At 44.5% G+C, this 16,205-nt stretch overlaps 1 protein-coding gene and 1 pseudogene across 1 annotated transcript in view; one reads left to right on the top strand and one right to left on the bottom strand.

The window, feature by feature from the left end:
- Positions 1–16,205, bottom strand: part of LOC125523946 (ribosomal protein L29 family protein) — a 50,101-nt gene that overhangs the window by 2,613 nt on the left and 31,283 nt on the right. The window lies entirely within an intron of this gene.
- On the top strand, positions 11,379–14,494 carry LOC147957458 (sucrose:sucrose 1-fructosyltransferase-like; annotated as a pseudogene).

Here is a 16,205-nt window from a genome sequence, read left to right as displayed (position 1 = left end):
GAGCAAACCAAAGGCAAGCGAGAAAAAGGCAAACAGAGATGGAGAAGGAGAAGGAGAAGGAGAAGGAGAAAGAGAGGGCGAATAAAACGGCAAGGGTGAAGTGGGGGAGAGGAAAACGAGAGGCAAATGGCAACTAATGTAATGCGAGAGATAGGGATTGTGATGGGTACTTGGTATGTTGACTTTTTGCGTAGACTCCCCGGCAACGGCGCCAAAAATTCTTCTTGCTACCTCTTGAGCTTGCGTTGGATTTCCCCGAAGAGGAGAGGATGATGCAGCAGAGTAGCGTAAGTATTTCCCTCAGTTTTTGAGAACCAAGGTATCAATCCAGTAGGAGGCCACACTCAAGTCCCTCGTACCTGCACAAAACGATAGCTACTCGCAACCAACGCGATTAGGGGTTGTCAATCCCTTCACGGTCACTTACGAGAGTGACATCTGATAGAGATAATATTTTTGGTATTTTTGGTATAAAGATGCAAAGTAAAAAGTAAAAGACAAAGTAAAAAGCAAAGCAAGATTAAAGTGATGGAGATTGATATGATGAGAATAGACCCGGGGGCCATAGGTTTCACTAGTGGCTTCTCTCAAGAGCATAAGTATTCTACGGTGGGTAAACAAATTACTGTTGAGCAATTGACAGAATTGAGCATAGTTATGAGAATATCTAGGCATGATCATGTATATAGGCATCACGTCCGTGACAAGTAGATCGAAATGATTCTGCATCTACTACTATTACTCCACTCATTGACCGCTATCCGGCATGCATCTAGAGTATTAAGTTAAAAACAGAGTAACGCTTTAAGCAAGATGACATGATGTAGAGAGATAAATTCATGCAATATGAAATAAACCCCATCTTGTTACCCTCGATGGCAATGATAAAATACGTGCCTTGATGCTCCTTATGTCACTGGGAAAGGACACCGCAAGATCGAACTCAAAGCTAAGCACTTCTCCCATGGCAAGAACTACCAATCTAGTTGACCAAACCAAACAGATAATTCAAAGAGACTTGCAAAGTTAACCAATCATACATAAAAGAATTCAGAAAAGATTCAAATATTATTCATAGATAGACTTGATCATAAACCCACAATTCATCGGTCTCAACAAACACACCGCAAAAAGAAGAATCTTACATCGAATAGATCTCCACAAGAGAGGAGGAGAACATTGTATTGAGATCCAAAAAGAGAGAAGAAGCCATCTAGCTAATAACTATGGACCCGAAGGTCTGAGGTAAACTACTCACACTTCATCGGAGAGGCTATGATGATAAGCCCTCCGTGATGACGGCCCTCTCCGGCGGAGCTCCGGAACAGGCCCCAAGATGGGATCTCGTGGATACAGAAAGTTGCGGCGGTGGAATTAGGTTTTTGGCTCTGTATCTGTTCGTTTGGGGGTACGTGGGTATATATTGGAGGAAGAAGTATGTTGGTGGAGCTTCGGTGGGCCCACGAGGGTGGGGGCGCTCCTGGGGGTGTAGGGCGCGCCCCCCTACCTCGTGCCCACCTCGAAGCTTCCTTGGCGTAGGGTCCAAGTCTCCTGGGTCATATTCGGGAAGAAAATCACGTTCCAGAAAGGATTATTCCGTTTGGACTCCGTTTGATATTCCGTTTCTTCGAAACACTGAAATATGCAAAACACAGCAATTCTGGGTTGGGCCTCTGGTTAATAGGTTAGTCCCAAAAATAATATAAAAGTGGAAAATAAAGCCCAATATAGTCCAAAACAGTAGATAATATAGCATGGAGCAATCAAAAATTATAGATACGTTGGAGACGTATCATTGACTTGCCCGATGATCGGCAAGCCATAGAAAATAAATGGATCTTCAAGAGGAAGACGGACGCTGATAGTAGTGTTACTATCTACAAAGCTAGAATTGTCGCAAAAGGTTTTCGATAAATTCAAGGTGTTGACTACGATGAGAGTTTCTCACTCATGTCTATGCTTAAGTCTGTCCGAATCATGTTAGCAATTGCCGCATTTTATGAAATCTGGCAAATGGATAAACAAAATTGCATTCCTTAATGGATTTATTAAAGAAGAGTTGTATATGATGCAACCAGAAGGTTTTGTCAATCCTAAAGGTGTTAACAGAATATGCAAGCTCCAGCAATCCATCTATGGACTGGTGCAAGCATCTCGGAGTTGGAATATACGCTTTGATGAGTTGATCAAAGCATATAGTTTTATACAGACTTGCGGTGAAGACTATATTTACAAGAAAGTGAGTGGGAGCACTACAGCATTTCTGATAAGTATATGTGAATGACATATTGTTGATCGGAAATAATGTAGAATTTTCTGGAAAGCATAAAGGAGTATTTGAAAGGAGTTTTTTTAAATAAAGACCTCGGTGAAGCTGCTTACACATTGAGCATCAAGATCTATATAGATAGATCAAAATGCTTGATAAGATTTTTCAATGAGTACATACCTTGACAAAGATTTTGAAGTAGTTCAAAATGGAACAGTCAAAGAAGGAGTTCTTGCCTATGTTTTAAGGTGTGAAATTGAGTAAGACTCAAAGACCGACCACGGCAGAAGATAGAAAGAGAATGAAAGTCATTCCCTATGCCTCAGCCATAGGTTCTATAAAGTATGCCATGCTGTGTACCAGATCTATTGTACACTGAGTTAAGCAAGGGAGTACAATAGTGATCTAGGAGTAGATCACTGGACAGCGGTCAAAATTATCCTTAGTGGAATAAGAATATGTTTCTCGATTATGGAGGTGACAAAAGGTTCGTCATAAAGGGTTACGTCGATGCAAGTTTTGACACTGATCCGAATGACTCTAAGTCTCAATCTGGATGCATATTGAAAGTGGGAGCAATTAGCTAGAGTAGCTCTGTGTAGAGCATTGTTGACATAGAAATTTGCAAAATACATGCGGATCTGAATGTGGCAGACCCGTTGACTAAACTTCTCTCACAAGCAAAACATGATCACACCATAGTACTCTTCGGGTGTTAATCACATAACGATGTGAACTAGATTATTGACTCTAGTAAACCCTTTGGGTGTTGGTCACATGACGATGTGAACTATTTTTGTTAAATCACATGGCGATGTGAACTAGATTATTGACTCTAGTGCAAGTGGGAGACTGAACGAAATATGCCCTAGAGGCAATAATAAAGTTATTATTTATTTCCTTATATAATGATAAATGTTTATTATTCATGCTAGAATTGTATTAACCGGAAACATGGTACATGTGTGAATACATAGACAAACAGAGTGTCACTAGTATGCCTCTACTTGACTAGCTCGTTGATCAAAGATGGTTATGTTTCCTAGCCATAGACAAAGAGTTGTCATTTGATTAACGGGATCACATCATTAGGAGAATGATGTGATTGACTTGACCCATTCCGTTAGCTTAGCAATTGATCGTTTAGTATGTTGCTATTGCTTTCTTCATGACTTATACATGTTCCTATGATTATGAATTATGCAACTCCCGTTTACCGGAGGAACACTTTGTGTGCTACCAAACGTCACAACGTAACTGGGTGATTATAAAGGTGCTCTACAGGTGTCTCCGAAGGTACTTATTGGGTTGGCGTATTTCGAGATTAGGATTTGTCACTCCGATTGTCGGAGAGGTATCTCTGGGCCCACTCGGTAATGCACATCACTATAAGCCTTGCAAGCATTGCAACTAATGAGTTAGTTGCGGGATGATGTATTACGGAACAAGTAAAGAGACTTGCCGGTAACGAGATTGAACTAGGTATTGAGATACCGACGATCGAATCTCGGGCAAGTAACATACCGATGACAAAGGGAACAACGTATGTTGTTATGCGGTCTGACTGATAAAGATCTTCGTAGAATATGTAGGAGCCAATATGAGCATCCAGGTTCCGCTATTGGTTATTGACCGGAGACGTGTCTTGGTCATGTCTACATAGTTCTTGAACCTGTAGGACTCCCCACATTTGGCGCGCCCCCTCTAGGGCCGGCCTCTCCCTTGCTCCTTTATATACGGGGGCAGGGGAGCACCCCATAGACACAACAATTGATCCCTTGGATCTCTTAGCCGTGTGCGGTGCCCCCCTCCACCATAATCCACCTCGGTCATATCATAGAGGTGCTTAGGCGAAGCCCTACGTCGGTAGAACATCATCATCGTCACCACGCCGTCGTGCTGGCGGAACTCTCCCTCAAAGCTCGGCTGGATCGGAGTTCGAGGGATGTCATCGAGTTGAACATGTGCTGAACTCGGAGGTGCCGTGCGTTCGATACTTGATCGGTCGGATCGTGAAGACGTACGACTACATCAACCGCGTTGTGCTAACGCTTCCGCTTTCGGTCTACGAGGGTACGTGGACACACTCTCCCCTCTCGTTGCTATGCATCACCATGATCTTGCGTGTGCGTAGGAAATTTTTTGAAATTACTACGTTCCCCAACAGTTTGATCCTTCAACTCATTCTTTTTTTCGCGCCTTACCAACATAGGTCGTTTTGGTGCCTACCAGTGGCCTAGCCCAGACATGAGCTATTGTGCGTTCCACGTGCTATTTGACGATAAAAGAGAATATATTGGTTGGCTATAATTAAAAGTAATTATGGGCAAGTGAGCGCTAAAATAATTAAAGAGAATACACCATGGTAAAATAAGGACTACATGGTTATGTGATGATTATGCCAATGAAATGGGATTTACTGCAATTAGTAACCCATCCGGTTACACCATCGTAGGAGAGATTGGTTGAAGCAACTTTGCCCCGAAGGTCGCCATGCAGCCACAAAGTGAGGAGGAAACCACAACCTCGACACAAAGGCAGACCTGGAGAAAAAAAGGCACAAGTTGGGTGGTGGCCGCCAGTCAGACCAACCCCACCACTATCCAGATCTCGCCGGGCAAACATGACCCGCGAGAACACCGCATCTCCTCGCTCTGTTGCCCCACCGCCGCTGAGACCGTTTTTATGGACACATCAATTATCTTTCCCGATGCTTCTTGCAAAAAAATATCTCTCCCTTTGCAATGCACAGGCATATATGCTAGTATATATAAATAGAAGTACCATCTGATCATGCACCCATCGCCATTGGATCGATGTCATCGCAACAAGAGTCAAATTTTCCATACTTGTGCTTCAAAGTAGCACCATGATCTTCATGATAAAGAGTTTCCTATGTTGTCACTTTCATATACTAGTGGGAATTTTTCATTATATAACTTGGCTTGTGTATTCCGACGATGGGCTTCCTCAAATTGCCCTAGGTCTTCATGAGCAAGCAAGTTGGATGCACACCCAGTTATTTTTCTTTTGAGCTTTCATACACTTATAGCTCTAGTGCATCCGTTACATGGCAATACCTACTCACTCACATTGATATCAATTGATGGACATCTCCATAGTCCATTAATTTGCCTAGTTGACGTGAGACTTTCTCCCTCCTTTTGTCCAGTACCACCTTCTATTCCATCCATAGTGCTATGTCCATGGCTCACGCTCATGTATTGCGTGAAGAGTTGAAAAAGCTGAATCACGTTACAAACTATGAAACAATTGCTTGGCTGACACCGATATGGGCATGATTTATACTTTGTGTTTAGAAGAGGGAGCATAACTAGACTATATGATTTTGTAGGGATAACTTTCTTTAGCCATGTTATTTTTGAAGCTTCATAATTTGCTTTTTAGTATGATTGAAGTATTATTGTTTTGATATTGATAAACTTTTGTTTTGAATCTTATGGATCTGAACATTCATGCCACAATAAATAAGAATTACATTGATAAATATGTTAGGTAGCATTCCACATCAAAAATTCTGTTTTTATCATTTACCTACTCGGGGATGAGCAGGAATTAAGCTTGGGGATGCATGATACGTCTCCAACGTATCTATAATTTTTTATTGTTATATTATCTGTTTTGGATGTTTTATATGCATTAATATGTTATTTTATATTATTTTTGGGACTAACTTATTAATGTAGAGCCCAGTGCCAGTTTCTGTTTTTTCCTTGTTTTTGAGTTTCGCAGAAAAGAAATATTAAACAGAGTCCAAACGGAATGAAACTTTACGATGATTTTTCTTAGACCAGAAGACACCTAGGGGACTTGAGATCCAAGTCAGAAGAGCCACGAGGCGGCGACAAGGGTGGAGGGCGCGCCCTAGGGGGGTGTGCGCGTCCCCCTGCCTTGTGCCCCCCCCATGACTCCACTGACCTACTTCTTTGTCCTATAAATTCAGAAATATTCCAAAACCCTCAGAAGCATCCACGAAAACACTTTTCTGCCGCTGCAACCTTCTGTACCCCGTGAGGTCCCATCTTGGGGCCTTTTCCAGCATCCTGCCGGAGGGGGATTCGATCATGGAGGGCATCTACATCAACTCTATTGCCCTTCCGATGTAGCGTGAGTAGTTTACCACAGACCTATGGGTCCATAGCTAGTAGCTAGATGGCTTCTTCTCTCTCTTTGATTCTCAATACCATGTTCTCCTCGATGTTCTTGGAGATCTATCCGATGTAATCTTATTTTGTGGTGTGTTTGTCGAGATCCGATGAATTGTGGATTTATGATCAGCTTATCTATGGATATTATTTGAATCTTCTCTGAATTCTTATATGCATGATTTGATATCCTTGTAATTCTCTTCGAATTATCGGTTTGGTTTGGCCAACTAGATTGGTTTTTCTTGCAATGGGAGAAGTGCTTGGCTTTGGGTTCAATCTTGCGGTGTCCTCACCCAGTGACAAAGTAGGGGTAGCGAGGCACGTATTGTATTGTTGCCATCAAGGATAAAAAGATGAGGTTTTCATCATATTGCTTGAGTTTATTCATCTACATCATGTCATCTTACTTAAGGTGTTACTCTGTTCTTTATGAACTTAATACTCTAGATGCAGGCAGGTGTCGGTCTACTTGACACGGATGTGATGCCTATATTACATAATCATTGCCTTGGATATCGTCATAACTTTGCGCTTTTCTATCAATTGCTCGGCAGTAATTTGTTCACCCACCGTATTATTTGCTATCATTAGAGAAGCCTCTAGTGAAACCTATGCCCCCCGGGTCTATTTTCTATCATATAAGTTTCTGATCTACTATTTTGCAATCTTTTACTTTCAGTTCTATAAATCAAAAACCCAAAAATATTTTACTTTTATTTATCTATCTCTATCAGATCTCACTTTTGCAAGTAACCGCGAAGGTATTGATAACCCCTTTATAGCGTTGGGTGCAAGTGTTTGATTGTTTGTGTAGGTATTAATTGGTGATTTGCGCGTTCTTCTCCTACTGTATTGATACCTTGGTTCTCAATTGAGGGAAATACTTATCTCTACTTTGCTGCATCACCCTTTCCTCTTCAAGGGAAAAACCAACGCAACCTCAAGAAGTAGCAATATCCCGCCCTCTGATATGCGCATGTGCCACGGGCGTCGGCCCAACGCTGAGTCAGCATGCCACCTTAGCGCCTGTTACGGCTGGAAACGGCAGAGTGACCAGTTTGCTCATAAAAGTGAGTGTTGTTACCGGTTCATCACATTTTGAGTGAGGAATGATCAATGTACTCATCTCACAAGAGTTCAATGACCAATGATGCGTTTATCTCCTAAAAGTATTAGTGAGGTATGGGATGGTGAGGTCCTTAAACTTACGTTTAGGAGAAACATTGATTACAGGCTCATGGAGCAATGGTACCAAATTGTAGAGATTGTTGGGGGGATCACCTTCAGAAATGACCCAGATGCCCTCATCTGGCAACTAGAAAACAAAAGGGGTTTATTCTTCTAGTTCTTTATATCATGTGATCAATTTTAGGGGTGTGCAGCCTTTGTTTCTGCCAGCTGTGTGGAAACTGGCAGTGCCCCCCAAGATTCATGTGTTTCTCTGGTTGTTTTCCCAAAATAAGCTGATGACCAGGGATCACCTGAGGAAAAGGCACATAATCAAATCCCTAGATTGTGTGTTCTGTGCTGATAATGAGTCAAATCACCATTTATTCTTTGATTGTGTAGTTGCCAGGAATGTATGGTCCTTTGTTAGCCATCATTTCCAAATCGAGATAGGCGCAAACTTTGAGTCTGTTGCTCGATTTTGGGTTTCTAACAAAAAGAACTTGGCTGTGAACATTATTAGCTCTGCTATCCTATGGTGTTTGCGGAAATATAGTAAATCTATGTTTTTTAACAACGCCGGTTGGACCTCTATTATTCATGTGTGGAGTCTGATCCTCGAAATGCTCAAATTCTGGATGATTTTGACCCTAGAGGCCGGCAAACCAAAGATTGAGGCGTTCATGAGTGCCCTGACAAAACTTCTCCAACAACCCTTGAGGATCTTGAGTGGCTGAAGATGAAGGCCACAAGATTTGAAGTTGATTCTGGCTGGAGTAACCTCAGGATCTCAGAAGAAAAAGGATGCTTCCAATCCCCTGTCACGAAGCGAGACAAATGACAAGGTCGCCATGACCAGCCTGGTGTCCACCCTCGCCATCTGCTGGTCACCCCAAGCTGCACTGGTGCCGCCATTCAAGTTCAGAAGGCGTGAAGATATGATCGCGCTGTGATAAGGGGCGGGTGCTCGCTGTACCCTGGCCCTCATGTCTCTGTATCACTCCCTGGCAGATCATTGGACTGCTCGAGGGTAATAACTTGATCTTCCCATGTTTTTCTTTTTCTACCGTTTAGCATCAGCTTAGCTATTGCGCGCATGTGTACTTCTAATAAGGAACCCTCAGACACAAGTGGGCTGTATTCGGATGGTTTCATTCTAGTTAATGGAACCGGGGAGAGGCCTCCCTGTTCATCTAAAAAATTGTGGGTATGGCGGATCCCTTTTACCACAAGGTAAGTTTTGTATGCAGATCAACTTGCAGCTTTCGATCCGTAGGTTTTGGTTTTGCAAAAGGTCTTCAATCTATAGTGTCTATTTTACTGTGTGATGACCCTGTTGAGGTAACTTTTGACTAATTGCCATTTATCATACCATCATCGAGCCCTTCATATCAGAAATAAGTGACCTTTTACGCATGTTGTACTCAAACTTGTAGACTTTGAATACGAATATCGTTTTATTTATTCAGACTGAAGATGCACACACTATCTTCGTAAGTCAGTTTGACCTAAGTGCGTATGAACAATGTAACCACACCACGTCATGACATGTCTAGTCTATTTAATGGTTGATGCATCTTATTCCTGACACTTATGATAAGGACTGTTACCCTTTTACCTTGATCGGCGAGGCCGAAACCACTCGTTCGTCCTGGCCGGCGAGGCTAGTACTCTGTATTGTTTCCTTTAACTGTATTTTGGTTGTGCCTGCTCTCCTCAACTGTATTTTGTTTGGATCTGTCTGCACTGTTAATTTGGAGCATTGAATGTTATGCCTAAAATTGGTACTCACTATAGTCTTTTTTTTTGACATCACGGTACTCACTAAAGTCTGTTGTATGCACGTGTCTAAATTAATTAATAGGGCACGTATATATCTTTTGGATTAAGATGAGTCTAAATTCATTTGCAATATGGACGCCGATATCCATCACACGTGTGGCATTTAGAAGGCATGTGCCGCACGCCCCGTGTGGCATCGACACAGGCTCGTCCGCACCCGCGCGTCCGGACACACCCCGCCACAGCCCGCACGTCCGGTGTTCGTCACGTTCGCCCACACGTCCGGGTGAGCGACCCCACGGCCTGCACGACCTCTCTCGGCCGTCGTCCCTCCCCGCTTGCGAGCCACACGCCCCACGTGACAGTCACCACACGTCCCCGCAGTTGTCATGGTCCGAACCTTTTTTCATGTTCGTTTAACTGCAGTTGCCATGTTGCTGAGCTACAGTTGCCATGTCTGACAACTACAGTTGCCATGGTTGCTCAACTGCAGTTGCCATCTCAGGTCAAGTGCCAGATGCCATTTTTGGACAACTACAGATGTTGTCATGTATGGTCTGGTCTACAACAATTGTCATGATTTGAAAATTTTAGGAGTTGCTACCTACTAACACTAGGCAGTTGCCATGTAGCACTATAAAAAGACATGGCAAAATAACATGTTCGGGTAAAGAGAGAGTTGTCATCTGCTTAAAAGCACACTAGGGCAGTTGCCATGTACCCTGCAAAACACATGGGGCGTGTTTGGTTTCATGCATAGCCTCACGCTGCATTGCATCCACTATCCTGGGTGAGTCTAGCCTGGCTAAGCTGATGGAAAAATGGGTTGAGATGTATGTTTGGTTGTGTGCATGTTGAGGGACAGGTCAATGTGAGATGGCGTTTGGAAGCTTGTATGAGAAATCAGCCAGCTCCTGCACCACCAGCTCCCCATGAGGCCATGACGCCGCCGCGACCACGGACAGTCTGGCCGAGCCGTCGCAGGCGCGCCTCCCCTTCCGAAGCAAGTCTTGCCAAGTAGATGCATCCAGGCGCCGGCCGGCGAGGGGCATGGAACTCCAGCGGCGGAGTCGCCACGGACTATGGAGCTCGGAGCGATGGCGAAAGAGGGAGCTAGGGTGGCGGGGTCGAGGACGAGGGAGCTCTGACAGTTGCGGACGAGGTAGTCCTGACCGGTGGCACAAGAAGGAGCTCCCGACGGCGGCGGCGGTGATTGGTTTGGGTCCTCGATCTGATCTAAGAGGAGATGAAAGAGAGTTGCGGTGGCACTTTTGAAATAATTCTGGTAAATATCAGGGCCTATCCCGTGTACCGGTTCGTTTTAAGTGGAAGCGCGGGTGCAGGCACGAGGCTGCATCGCAGGAACGCCCGATTCCTGTGTTCCTCTCAGCCTGGCTGACGGGCCTCTGTTTGCATCAGTTGGGCCAGGCTGAGGAGGCCACACAGGACACCAAACAGGCCAGATTATGCATGTGTGGTGCGATGCAGGTGCGAGCCGACAAACCAAACACGCCTATGGCAACTGACAACTTGATGTGTGAGAGGAGACGAGCGTGTGGATGAAGGTGGTATTTTTAGGAGTTGTCACCTACTAACACTAGGCAGTTGCCATATAACACTAAAAAAACACGGCAAAAATAAAATGTTTGGGTAAAGAGAGAGTTGTCATCTGCTTACAAGCACACTAGGACAGTTGTCATGTACCCTGCAAAACACATGGCAACTGACAGCTTTGGGTGTGGGAGAGGAGACGGACGTGTGGGCGAACTGATAAACACCCATACACCAGCCCCTCTGCGTACATGAAAACCGACGTGTGGGCGAACTGCTAAACGCGCACATACCAGCCCCTTCACGTGCTGAAACGGACGTATGGGCGACCGGACGTATGCCTACACACCAGCCTAGTCTTACGTAGCATAAAAAAATCTAACAAAACATACCAAGATTCATGCAAATACAAATAAACGTTGATCCATGCGTATAGACGAGATGTAAACGCCCACATATATGGACGTTAGTGTAAAGATGAGTCTAAATTAGTGATTTAGTACTAACTTTCCCTGGCCTCGGCGCAGCTATAAATTGCGCTCTCTAAGACTCAAGAAAGACCCCGGTCGAAAGCTTTCCTCTTCAGTTTTCTAGCCGCGGCCGTCGCGATGAAGTCACGCGCCGGCACGCCGCCCGTCCTGTACTCGTACGCGTCGATGCAGCAGCGGAGCGGCGGCGGCATGAAGTGGCGCGAGTGCGTTGCCGTGCTGGGCGCCGCGGCCATGGTGGTGTTCGTCGTCACCCACTCGCTCCTCCCAGGGGCCAGGGTGGGGGGTCTGGGCAACGTGGTTAGCCCGGTGCTCCGTCTCCGGAGAGCCAGGCGGGAGGAGGCGGCCGTGCCGTCGTCGGAGAAGACGGTGGGGGAAATCGGCGATGAGGCCGATGGCTTCCCGTGGAGCAACGCCATGCTGCAGTGGCAGCGCACCGGTTACCATTTCCAGCCGGAGAAGAACTACATGAACGGTATGGAATCCATTACTTCCGATCATGGAATTTTTAGATGCAAATCCTCCTGTGTTCTTTCTCCTCGCCTTGCTCTATGTTTGGAGGAAGAAACTGACTGGCAATGGCTAGCTGCCTTTTTTGCTATCGTTTTGTTTGTTTGCTTGGCGGAGAAAGAAACTGACCACCTTTTGCTTACGTGCTCCGGCGACATGCATGCATGTATGCATGCAGATCCAAACGGTGAGTGAGTAGGATCCTCATCACTTTTAATCCTGACCAGCTGTCGTCTCTCTCTATGTCTAATGTCTATCCATTGGCAAGGAACTAGGAGTACTGATTAATTGAAACACGAATAACATGCAGCTCCAATGTACTACCGTGGATGGTACCACTTCTTTTACCAGTACAACCCGGAGGGTGTCACGTGGGGAAACATCTCGTGGGGCCACGCCGTGTCGCGAGACATGGTCCACTGGCACCACCTACCCCTAGCCATGATGCCTGACCAATGGTACGACATTAACGGCGTTTTGACGGGCTCCGCCACCATACTTCCCGACGGCAAGGTCGTCCTGCTCTACACAGGGAACACCGACACGCTCGCCCAGGTACAGTGCGTCGCCGAACCTGCAGACCCTCATGACCCTCTCCTCCGCACCTGGATCAAGCACCCCGCCAACCCGGTCCTCTTCCCGCCCCCTGGGACATACAAAAAGGACTTCCGTGACCCCATGACCGCATGGTTTGACAAGTCCGACAACACATGGCGCACCATGATCGGGTCCAAGGACAACAACGGGCATGCTGGCATCGCCCTCATGTACAAGACAAAAGACTTCGTCAAGTTCGAGCTCATCCCGCGTCCGGTCCACCGCGTCGAGGGCACCGGCATGTGGGAGTGCATCGACTTCTACCCTGTTGGGGGCAATAGCAACTCATCACAGGAAGAGTTGTACGTCCTGAAGGCGAGCATGGACGATGAACGACATGACTACTACGCATTGGGAAAGTATGACGCAGTGACCAACACATGGACACCGCTGGACCCAGAAGCAGATGTGGGAATCGGACTGAGGTACAATTGGGGAAAGTTATTTGCGTCCACGACATTCTATGATCCTACAAAGCGGCGACGTGTGATGTGGGCGTATGTTGGTGAGACAGATTCCAACCGGACCGACCTCGCCAAGGGATGGGCAAACCTCCAGGTATCTTTATTGTACATACATTTGATCTGTTTTACCACGTGTTTAGCATCTATCATCAGTTCCATTCGCTATTTATGCATGCTCGATATATATATATATATATATATATATATATATATATATATATATATATATATATATATATATATATATATATATATACATGTTTGATAGATTATTTGTATGTTTGATAGATAGATTCTCGCTTCGTTCATTATTATAAGATGTTCAAAAATTTCCTGATTCAGATGTATGTAGACATGTAGTAATTATTTGTATTTGTGACTTCAAAAATATTTTGGCTATGCTTTTTCTCCGACTCATTTCACTATTAGGCTCTCTGAGAAGATCGAATCTAACTCAAAAAGGTTGAGATTGAGCATTTCCATCACGTTTGTGTTATAAGCCAGCTTGTACTTTTTCGCACATAAGAGAACCTTTTAAGTTGCCTGCTGAATCCATGAGCAGGCAAGAGATCATCTGACGAACAGAAACATCTTATTAGCTAGAAGAAAAGGTTGTGGTTCTTGATATCAAAGTGCCATCATGATCACCGGAATTACCTAGCTTGAAATTAAATTAACTCTCTAATTAATGGTGTATGATGTAGGCGATTCCGAGGACGGTGGCGCTGGACGAGAAGACCCGGACGAACCTCCTCCAATGGCCGGTGGAGGAGATTGAGACCCTCCGTCATAATGCAACTGACCTCAGTGGCATCACCATCGGCACTGGCTCCATCTTCCCCCTGCATCTCCGGCAAGCCGCTCAGCTCGACATAGAGGCCTCCTTCTGCCTCAACACTTCTGACATCGCAGCCCACAACAGCCGACATCGGCTACAACTGCAGCACTAGCGGTGGTGCCACCAACCGGGGTGCGCTCGGCCCCTTCGGCCTCCTCCTCACCAACGGTCACAGTGAACAAATGGCAATGTACTTCTACATGTCTAGGAGCCTTGACGGGGACCTCCGGACCCACTTCTGCCATGACGAGTCCCAGTCATCGCTGGCCAGGAATGTTGTGAAGCGTGTGGTGGGCAGCACTGTTCCGGTGCTCAACGGAGAGGCCTTATCCGCTAGGATTCTTGTGGACCATTCCATTGTGGAGAGCTTCGTTATGGGCGGGAGATTGACGGCGACGTCCCGAGTGTACCCGACTGAGGCCATCTATGAGGCGGCTGGGCTGTACGTTTTCAACAATGCTACCGGCTCCACTCTCATCGTCGATAAGCTCGTGGTGCATGAGATGCATTCAACACCGATGCAACTAGATCTTTTTGCACGAGATTAACTTCCAACCGGTTTCTCTTTACTAAGTTTGTTTTCTGATTATTTTTTTCTAGTTCTGTCAGACGGATCATACATTGTTACTGTCTGCTCGTTTATGCAGCAGATCATAATATTTTGCATTGTCCAGTGGGTAGCAAGCTGGGCAGTACACGAGTCCATCCCGTAGGGTGAGGCCGGAAACTCCATTAGCTCGTATGTAGCCTGGTAGCTTGACTCGGCGCTGTTCTCAAAAAACAAAACTAGACTCGACACATTGGCCTGGCCCAAGCTGAAGTGGAGCCCCTCACCTGTATGTCAATCCTTTACCATTTCTTTTCCGAACAGTTTCTGAGCTAGAGGTTTAATCATGTGTAACTCAAGTTGGCTTTTCTGCAAGATCTCTGTGATTATTTCACTACCTACAACCTGCAGATCAATATGACATATAAGAGGTCTATTATTTTGCATACATATTAAAAATTGAAGTATACATATACCATAACACATCACTTAGAAACTTGCAGCCCAGATTCTGATCGGAATTTCTGATTTTAGGTGTATACATTATACGAGACACGAGGAAATATCGATCACTGAAATTGTCCTCCAAAAGAATGATACAACTTGCTTGCAGTTGCAGAATTTTTTGAGGCATCAAAACTTATGTATGCAACCCAACTTGCACCTTCAATCGGTACATTTTGGCTTTGTTAAACATTTGTTGTGCATGTTTAAACCTGCAGTGTCTATTTTGTTCTGTGATGACCATGCTGAATTCAGACTTGCCTTTTTCCTTGCTATCTACCTTATCATCAGCACTACTCCCTCTGTATCATAAATATGTCACTTTTTGAACATGGTTGTCAAAATTTCAAAATTATTTTTTCACTAAAAAACTATAGTTTTTGTTTGGGTTGAAAAATTGAAAAATCATACATAGATATTTGTATATATAAAAAGCCAAGTGGTGAACATTCTCCATTTCACCACAAAATAAAGAGGCTAAGTCCTCAATATATATTATGTATCTTACCTAATTTATCTCTATTCGAAAACTGGTCATTAGCAACAGGCAATTCAAACATGAAAGTTGGGAGGAATAGGAATCTTCCAGAACCACTTCCAAAAAGGGGCAAAAACCCCACCAAAATTAATCATATCTAGAAGGATTTGGTGGTATATGTTCTGGATGCTTCCACCAGCCATATAAGTTGGTCGGCGTTAAAATTGGGAACAAAACGTTTCACCGTAAGCCCAAACATGTGAGATAGAGCAATTATGTGAAGGAAATATGCCCTAAAGGCAATAATAACGTTATTATTTATTTCCATGTTCATAATTACTGTTTATCTTTCTATGCTATAGTTGCAATGGTCCTGGCACAAAAATGAGATTCAGAGGAAAATCTCATTAGCATGTGTAAAATAATAAACACCAACTAGATCCCTAGTCTCAGTTTTAAAACTATACCATGTATTGTTGACGATCATGTTTTCCTGATCATGCGCATTGTCAAAGTAAGAATGGATGTCGGGAATAATGTAAACACATTGTTGGTGGAACAATGGTGTTGACATACCCAACTTAATGATATACTTCTCGATCACATCGTCATATTTTTATAAGTATAATCATGCAAATGTTTACGTATACTCACTTACTTAGACCATGATAATATCAATGTACCTTCGTGTCGGACAGAGACTTTGGGGTTCGTGCAACGTTACCCGTAACAGGGTGATCATAACGGCAACTTTGGGGTGCATCAAAAAAGTATCTCAATGACTCGATAGCTAAAGATTGAGATTTGCTCCTTTGGCGATGGAGAGAGATTCTCCGTGCCC

This window comes from Triticum urartu, chromosome 7A (genome assembly GCF_056163025.1).
Source record: "Triticum urartu cultivar PI428250 chromosome 7A, HENAU_Tu73, whole genome shotgun sequence".
NCBI lineage: Eukaryota > Viridiplantae > Streptophyta > Magnoliopsida > Poales > Poaceae > Triticum > Triticum urartu.
The sequence above is the reverse complement of the archived record's forward strand: the minus strand, read 5'-3'. Positions and strand labels throughout refer to the sequence as shown.